A 9334-nucleotide genomic window follows, 5' to 3' on the forward strand; every position below is an offset into this window, starting at 1 on the left:
TCATTTCATGTGAACCCTTTAGTGTCACACTAAAGAAATATCAAGACTTTTTTTAGTGAAGATATCAGATTATATTCAATTGTAATGATAATGTACGTACATGATTAATAGAAGCACGTTTAGGCCATTCTGGCATTGAGTCTGCTCCATTTTAGTAAAATCCCAGCTAATCTTCCCGCTTAACTCCAAATTCCTGCACCAGCCTTCTTTCGATTAATTTCATTAGTAGTCAAAAATGTTTGCATGTAAACACTTAGATTAAGTTCCCCTCTCTGTTGCTCTGGTGAAAGGTTAAGCAGTGAGTTTACTGAGACTGGCGAGGATTGCAAGGCACTTTTCTGTCTCTCTGCCTTCTCATCTATTTCATCTAGCAGGTCGCTGTCATGCTCTCTCCATTACTGAATCGGAAACTTAAATGGAAAAGACCTCTGTTAAAATATTTGGAGTGAGGAATTTGATGCAAGCATTTTAGGCGTTTTTGTAATGTCACTGACAGTATTAATCAGTCATGATCCCAGCAAGGAGGCTATGAGGTTGAAGGCTTCCTCACGCATACCCCCTCCAGCTTGAAATCCATTAAGCTTTTGCTACAATTTTTCTGTCAGTTTAAGAGTCTATTAAACTGGAAAAGAGGAACCTTACTGTCCTTCCTCAGGGACAATGATTTCATCGAATGAGAAGCAGAGTCTCACAACGGGGAGGCTTTGAACTTGATTGAGATGTTTCATGTAACCATTTACACATTGTAAATCAATTCGACCTTTCTTCATCAACCAAGATTAACCACAAACTTTAGTTTTTTTTAATTCAATGGCCAGGCCATGTAGTTGACCTATGAAGTTGGCATTGGTGATAGTCCTTTAGTTTTGAATTGCTGTTAACCAAGCTATTCTAAATAAATAAATTTGAGAACATTTAGGAAAGAATCACATTAAACTTTAAACTGTTGTTACATAAAAGACAGACAAGTATAGGCAGCAGATCATTCTCCTTATAGACTGTTAGTGAGCCAAGAGGGGTTTATTCTTACAACATAGCTTCATGGTCACTTTTTGGCTCATGACCTTTCACATATAGCTTGGTGGTAACCCCTTTGAGTTGGATCATTGTGAATTCCAGCCCTGCTCAAGAAAGTTGAGCCAAAATCTAGGTTGACAATAAACTTAAATTTAAACTAAGCTTGGTAGTTAACTGTCAGTCATCACTTAGCTGGTGCATTCTCTGTCACAATGCATTTACCAATTACACTCCTTTCTCACACTGTGTAAAAAGACATTATTCCCCTTTACAATGGTGGTCTTGCAAATTGTCCTGATAAATATTAAGACAAAATATTTTGTCAAACCTTTTTCAGCAATATTTAAGTACTGACAATTTAGTACACTTTTAAAGCACTGTCACTCCTTCAGGTAGAAGTATTATGAGGACTATAATGAAGTAACTCAGGGGAATTCTGGAACAGAAACAGAATTTGCTGGTGAAACTCAGCAGGTCTGGCATCATCTGCGGAGAGAAAGCAGAGTAAATGTTCCAAATCTGGTGACGCTTCATCAGAACTCTTAGTTTGTTTCAGATCTCCAGCATCTGCAGTTCATTAGTTTATGCAGGAGAGTCCTTCTTGGAGCCTTACCCAATAGTTAGCCCACAGCAAACATCAGTGAAACAGCTGATCACGTTATCTTATATAAAAACTGAAAAATGTGTCAAATGCTCATGCGGTCAGGCTATATTGGTGTGTTGCTGATGACCTGAAGTATTAACTCTCTTTATCTTTCCACAGATACAAAATGAAGCAGAGCAAGATAGCAGACAAAGACACATCCCTCCCCAACGCAATCAATACTCTGAATGCTCAGTTTGAGCAGAATGCCAGCAGCGCGGTGACCCCTGCCCCTTGGTCACTGCTGCAGACGTCAGGTCAGTCTTCCTGGGAGTCAACTCAAGGAAATCGACGGGCCCAGACCGTTTCCCCAGCCGAACGCTCAGATCCCATGTGGACCAACTGGTGGAGGTATTCACCGACATCTTCAACCTCTCCCTCCTACAAGCCAAAAGTCCTCACCTGCTTCAAGAAGGCCACCATCATTCTGATACCTACAAAAGCACATGCAATGTGCCTTAATAACTACCACCCAGTGGCTCTGACCTCAATAATCAGGAAGTGCTTAGAGAGGCTGATCATGGCCCACATTCTCTCCAGTCTTCCAGCAGGCCTCGATCCCCTACAATTTGCTTACTGATGTAACAGGTCCACAGCAGGCGCCATGTCCCTAGCCCTGCACTTATCCCTGGAACATCCGGACAACAAGGACACCTATGTCAGACTCCAGCTCATCGACTACAGCTCTGCCTTCAACACCATTATCCCCTCCAGAGTGATCTCAAAACTCTGTGACCTTGGTCTCAGCTCCACCCTCTGCAAATGGATCCTCAGCTTCCTGACCCACAGACCACAAACAGTGAAGATAGGTAACTGCATCTCTTCTACAATAACATTTAACACTGGAACCCCCCCAAGGATGCTTCCTCAGCCCCCTACTGTACTCCCTGTACAGCCACAACTGTGTATCTCAACTCCAAATGAATGCCAAGTACATGTTTGCTGACAACGCCATTATGGTAGGACACACATCAAACAGCGATGAGTCAGAATACAGGAAGGAGATGGACAGCTTGGTGATGTGGTGCAATGGTAACAATCTCTCCCTCAATGTTGGCAAAACTAAAGAACTGATCATTGACTTCCGACTGAAAGGAGGAGACCATGCCCCCATCTACATATGGAGCAGAGATGGAGAGGGTGGAGAGAGTCACGTTCCTCAGAGGGACGATAGCCGACAATCTGTCCTGCACTTCCCATGGTCAAGAATGCACAATAACACCTCTTCTTTTTCGGGCGGCTCAGGAAATTTGTCACATACATAAAGACCCTCACCAACATCTACAGATATACCATTGAGAGCATACTGTCCAGGTTCATCATGGTCTGCCCAGGACTGTAAGAAACTACAGAGGTGGCGTGCACAGCCCAGACCATCACAGAAGCCAACCTCCCATCCCTGGACTCCATTTACACAGCTCACTGCCCGCAGAAAGATCGCCAAAACCATTGCATCCTGATAATGATCTTCTACAACCTTTTCCTCAGGCAGGAGGTACAGAAGCTCACACACACACACACACACACACACACACACACACACACACACACACACACACACACACACACACACACACACACACACACACACACACCGGCAGGTTCAGGAACAGCTTCTTCCTGGCTGTTATTAGACTGATGAATGGACTCTTTAGCCTCAAATATTACTGACCTTGATAACGTTGCTCCAGCCTGGCACACAGCCTGTGCAATGTAATCTATATGCCTCTGTCTAAGTCTTTTTGATCTGTATATCCTTGCTTACTATGATCTACCTGTCCTGCTTATAAACAAAGCTTTTCACTGTACTTCAGTACATGTGACAATAAATCAATCAAATCAAGTCAGATGCTGCCTGATCTGTTGAATATGTCCAGCATTTTCTGTCCTTTTTTATTTCAGCAGTCCAGCATCTATTGTCTTTTGCTTATGAGCTTATTGCTGTGTGGAAATTAGCTTCGGACATTATAATGGCAACTACTCCTCAAAAGCAATTAATTGATAGTCAAGCGTTTGGGACACACTGAGGTTACACAAACTGCTATATAAATACAACTTCTTTCTTTGAAAAGCCCTTGTCAGATTAATCTCATATGTTACCATGGGAAATAAACAGAAAACAAATGGTCGCAGGAAATATTATGGAGGGTGATTGAATCATAGTTAAATAGGTTTCAATGAGATAAGGGAGATCCAAATGGGTTTCGGGAGAGAATTTCAGAATGGTAGGTCAAAAGTCACCAATAAAACTGGAAACAGAAGCAGCAGGAGGCCATTCAGCCCCTCAAATATATTAAAGTATTGTCAAGCCATATCTTAAGTCTGTTTGATAACGTAACCATTTCATGACACATTCACTGGCAGCAAGCCATTCATTACAACTAAAGGGGAATAATTTCAAGACTTGCATCTTTTTGACCTTGGGGAGTCAATATTACTTTCTCCATGGCAATGCCTCAACCAATCAGACTTGACTTGCTGACCAATTAACACCCTTCGTTTTCTCCTGTGTTATAAATTCTTGTGAGTGAAACTTGGCATTCTTGTGTTTTTGTCCTGATGAGGGTGGGACATAAAATCTTCCAGGAGAAAGTGAGGACTGCAGATGCTGGAGACCAGAGCTGAAAATGTGTTGCTGGAAAAGCGCAGCAGGTCGGGCAGCATCCAAGGAGCAGGAGAATCAACGTTTTGGGCATGAGCCCTTCTTCAGGAATCCTGAAGAAGGGCTCATGCCCAAACATCGATTCTCCTGCTCCTTGGATGCTGCTCGACCTGCTGCGCTTTTCCAGCAACACATTTTCAGCTGGGACATAAAATCTCCCAACAATGCGCCTTTGCTTTGGGTGAGATTCACCTTGTGTGTTAGTGGGTGCCTGGCATTCGATCTTAATTTTGTGTATCCATCATAAAAATTCTATTAATCTTGTTATCAAAAGGTTTAAATGAGCTGTAAAAGCTGAAGAACTTTATTTTGGGATGTGCCTGGGACAGAGGGAAAGGGTTTCAGATTTACACACAACGCCTCCCCCCCCCCACCCCGTCTTTTATGAAAGAATGTTTTCTGACATTCCCAACCCCCAAAAATTAAAAAAAAAGTCCTGACTCAGAATCACAGGAGTGTTGCAGGAGGAGGGCATTCGGCCCATCATGCCTGTTCTCGGACTCCACTCCACAGTTCCTTTGCCCTGCATTGAAGCCCAAGGGAAGGCCAAAAATGGTTTGGAGAGGGCAAAAGGTCGTGAGAGCTCCCTATCTACCCTGCCCCTGCGTTCACTGCTCTTCTAAAGTCAAAAATCACACAATACCAGGTTATAGTGTGATTTTTAACTTTGTACACCCCAGTGGCATCTCCAAATCATGACTTCTGAAGTCGAACAGTCTCTGTAGACCAGCAACTGCAAACCATAGCAGTATCAATCCATCTCCCGTGAGTTGATTGACTCTTGAGGTCTCCAGTTTTGTATTTTCGGAAACTGTAACAAGTTTAGACTTTGTAGCTTTTAAACTTGTCCTCTCTGGGGCTCCAGGTGTCTGTGTGTGTGTGTGTGTGGGGGGGGGGGGGGTGCGGAGGTTGCAGGAAGGTCAGGATTTGATCTCCCAGTGTTTAAGCTTCCTCTGGTTTCCAGCAAGGCTTTCACAGAGAAGGCTTCCAGTCAATAGTTTGATGAGAAGCTGCACCTTGCTTGAAAAGGCAGGAAGGGGACAGGCGTGTGCCTCCCAGACCGAACTCTCTGCGGCTGCGGAGAAATATATTCACCTTTAAAAAGGCTCGTTCACAGAGCATTTCGAATCTATCCAGACGTGTAGATTCCTGAAGAAGGGCCTCATGCCCGAAACGTCGACTCTCCTGCTCCTTGGATGCTGCCTGACCTGCTGCGCTTTTCCAGCAACACATTTCCAGACGTGTAGATCAGCCCCACTAACTGGAAGAAAACTTCCAGGCCATTCAGCCCCCATTCTGCGGCTCTCGCTCTGTACTAACCCCCATCCCCCCCACCCCTTTCCCTCAATTCAAAGTTGCTCCTAAAGACTTAAAAACAACTTTTCCTCGCTGCTAAATAACTCCGTTCCTTCCCTGGGACAATGTTTCCCCAGAAACAGTGATTTATTACAGGAGGAGCAGGCGAGGGGGAGCTAATTTCCGCCGGGAGGCGAAGGGGTAACATATTTAAAGCTTTTTTGATCAACCCGGTTCTTGGAGGCTTTGTAAATTCTGGGGGATAGTTTACACATGTTTAATGACAGCGCCAGCTCAGAGCGCACCAGACCTGTGTTTTTGCTGGGAGGGGGGTGACGGTGTTACTGTACTGGAGAATATTTTAAATTAAGGAGTTATCCCAAAGCACCCTGTTTTGAAACAAACAATCCTGGATCAAATCCGGACAACAGATCAGTACTACCCTTCGCTCTTTGTAACTAACCTGGGGATTGGAGTGTGGGGGATGAGTTTGTGAGGACATAAAAATGCACATAACTGTTCCCGTCGACTTCCAACTGCCTTAACTAGGCACAACACCCCGATTGAAGTTTATATTCAAGAATAAAGAAGGAATGGACTCGGATTTCTTCTGTTCAACACTCGCCCACTTTCAATCTTTTGGTTCCAAAATGTGAGTTAGAACTTTTTTTTCCCCCCCAAAAAAATTCATATTTCGAGATCCTGAGTTAATTTTTTATTTGGAATCGTGGACTCCAGCCAGATCCAGATTTGCATCTCGCAGGTAGCTGCTCACATTCCACTGTGCGGGTTACAGCAATTCATTGATCTTACACTTTTAAAAACTGTGGGGTTCAGAGTGACACAGATACACAGCAGAAAACAGTGTTTTGGTCCACTCTCCCCTCAGTCAGGTAACCAGGTTGTCATTTCCAAGCATCTTGGAAAGTGTGAGTCTGTGAGAGGTTTTATTTTTAAAACTAAACTAATTCTTTCTAAATAGAAAGGCACATACAACGCTGAGAATTCTAGGAGACAGTAAACTCGAAATTCATTCTGCCCCTCTTTTTTGTTGTTGGAAGTTCAATGCAACATTTTTTAAAATTTCCTACCTTCAGTCCCGGGGTGTCTGCACAGAGATTTCTTCGTGGTTTATTCCAAATCTAAAGGAGCCCATCCATTCTGGAGTCACTACTGAAAGTTGCCTTCTGATACACAGCCCCACTCTGTCTCTGCACTGAGTTCATCTGAACACCACTCTCTCTCTCTCTCTCTCTGTGTAGCGGCAGGACCTCGTTATATCGACTCCACAACCTCCTTTGAAGTCCAATGATGTCAGGGGATTATTAACATAACAAAGGCGTCGCTGATATAGCGTTTTTTTAAACAGAAAAAAAGCGAGGTGGAATGGTTGGTGGAAAGAAATTCCATAAACCCCTCTCCTTTCACCCCCCACCCCCCATCCCCCTCCCCTCCCCTCCCTGCCCGTGCCTCATCTCCACAACAGGGACAAGGTAGCTTTCCCCATTCTGCTTCTGAGCAGTTCGGGACTCGCATTCAACCGGGATCCGAGACTCGGTGTGAAGTCGTTCAAACGCAGGCCCCCAGTTTCGATTAATCAATGCATTTTGGTAACTTTTTTGCTGTTTAGAAAATAACGCCAATCCCCCTGGAAGAGCACTTTGCAAGAAACAATGGCTAAAATTGCTGTGATTGTCTTGTCATTTGAGTCTCTCCGAGTGTTACAAACCTGTGTGAAAGAAAAGCTGGAAATCAGAGAGAGAAACGGAGATTGCTGGAGAAACTCAGCAGGTCTGGCAGCATCCGTTGGAGAGAGAAAGCAGAGTTAACGTTTCGTGTCCAGTGACCCTTCCTCAGAACCTTCTGATTTGTGTGTGTGTTTTTCTCTCCTGTGTATCTGTGTCACTCTGAACCCCACGCTGTGTCTGTGTGTGTCTGTGTGTGTGTGAGTCTCTCTCTCTCTCTCTCATCCTCAACTTCTGCCACTCACTGCGCTTGGAAGTTATACTGCCAGGGTTTGCCCCAGTCTTATTCCCTCTGTCGCTGAGTGGACCCTTCTGTTTTTGCTTATCTCTTGTGTATCAGAGTTCCACCCTCCCGCCGGTATTTGTGTCTAACAGCTTCACTTGCATTTATTTGTACGGCACCTTGCGTTTATGTAGCGCCTTTCACACACATCTAGCGTCTCAATCGCTTCACAGGAGCCCATACAAAACAGAACTTGACACCAAGTCCCTTAACGTGATCCCAGGGAGGCGACCGAACATAATCATTCGGGTTTTATGTCGACTTTGGGAACAGAGCCAACAACAAAAAAACAAACTTTGCACCAGCTCAAAGCACTTTCTCTCTCTTCGGGTGCCGCGGGAGGGTATTGGAGACGATTGAAATTGTTGTTGGATTAGGTTTATGCTTGAAATATAGAAACTCCAAGCAGGAGTAGGCTATTCGGTCCATTGAGCCTGTCCCACCATTCAATCTGATCATCCAACTCAGTCCCCCTTACCAGTTTTTTTTCCCCACACCACTTGATCCCTATAGCCCTAAGGACTATATCTAACCCCTGTGAGAAAATATTCGATGTTTTGGCTTCCAATGCTTTCTGTGGCAGAGAATTCCACAGGATCCCCCTCCCTAAATGGGAGGGGGGTGGGGCTACATGCTATACGTAGATGAAGGTGGGAGAAGGTGATTGGTTGGCGACGGGGGGGCGGGGGAGTGGAATGGATAGGTGGGAAGGAAAGTGGACAGTTCAAGAGGGCAGTGCTGAGTTGGAAGGTTGGATCTGGGGTAAGGTGGGGGGGAGGGGAAATGAGAAAACTGGTGAAATCCACATTAATCCTGTGTAGTTGGAAGGTCCCAAGGTGGAAGATGAGGTGTTCTTCCCCCAGGCATCGGATGGTTAGGGAATGGTGGTGGACAAGGCCCAGGACTTGTATGTCCTTGGAGGAGGGGGAGGGGGAGTTAAAGCGTTCAGTGACAGGGCGGTGGGGGTGATTAGTGTGTGTGTCCCAGACATGTTCTCTGAAACGTTTCGCAAGTTGGCGTCAATGTAGAGGGGTCCACATTGAGAGCAACGGACACAATAGATAATGTGTGTGGAAGTACAGGTAAATCTCTGTCAGATATGGAAGAATCCTTTGGGGCCTTTGGAGGTGAGGGGGGAGGTGTAGGCGCAGGTTTTGCATTTCCTGCAGTGGCAGGGAAAGGTGGGGGGAGGGGAGTGTGGTAGGTGTTGGGGGGGGGAAGCATGGACCTAATAAGGGAGTTGCGGAGGGAATGGTCTCTCTGGAACACAGCTAGGAGTGGGGAGGGAAATATATCCCTGGTGGTGGGGTCTCTTTGTAGGTGGCGGAAATGGCAGAGGATGATGCGATGTATCCAGAGGTTGGTGGGGTGGAAGGTGAGGACCAAGGGGGTTCTGTCCTTGTTGCAGTTGAATGAATGGGGTTAGAGGGAAGAGGTGCAGGAAGTGAAGGAGATACGCTGGAGGGCATCGACCACATGGGAGGGGAAATTGCAGTCTTTAAAGAAGGAGGCCATCTGGGATGTTCTGTGGTGGAACTGGTCCTCCTGGGAGCAGATGCAGCGAAAGCAGAGGAATTGGAATAAGGGATAGCGTTTTTACAGGAAGCAGGGTGGGAGGAGGTGTAGTCCGGGTAGCTGTGTGAGTTGGTGGGTTTGCAATGATGTCTGTGTTGAGTTGGTCACCAGAA

At 45.4% G+C, this 9334-nt stretch overlaps 1 protein-coding gene across 2 annotated transcripts in view; it reads right to left on the reverse strand.

Moving 5' to 3' along the window:
- The window catches only part of wnt11 (wingless-type MMTV integration site family, member 11), a 113346-nt gene extending 106420 nt beyond the window's left edge, over positions 1–6926 (reverse strand). Inside the window, exon 1 of one of the 2 annotated variants that reach the window (XM_072576816.1) lies at positions 6710–6926. The gene's annotated coding sequence lies outside the window, so the exon portion shown is untranslated. The remainder of the gene's footprint in view (positions 1–6709) is intronic. The other variant, XM_072576815.1, reaches the window with a different exon arrangement.
- Positions 6927–9334: the final 2408 nt, after the last annotated feature.

The sequence above is a fragment of the Chiloscyllium punctatum genome, chromosome 9 (assembly GCF_047496795.1).
Source record: "Chiloscyllium punctatum isolate Juve2018m chromosome 9, sChiPun1.3, whole genome shotgun sequence".
NCBI classification, from domain to species: Eukaryota; Metazoa; Chordata; class Chondrichthyes; order Orectolobiformes; family Hemiscylliidae; genus Chiloscyllium; species Chiloscyllium punctatum.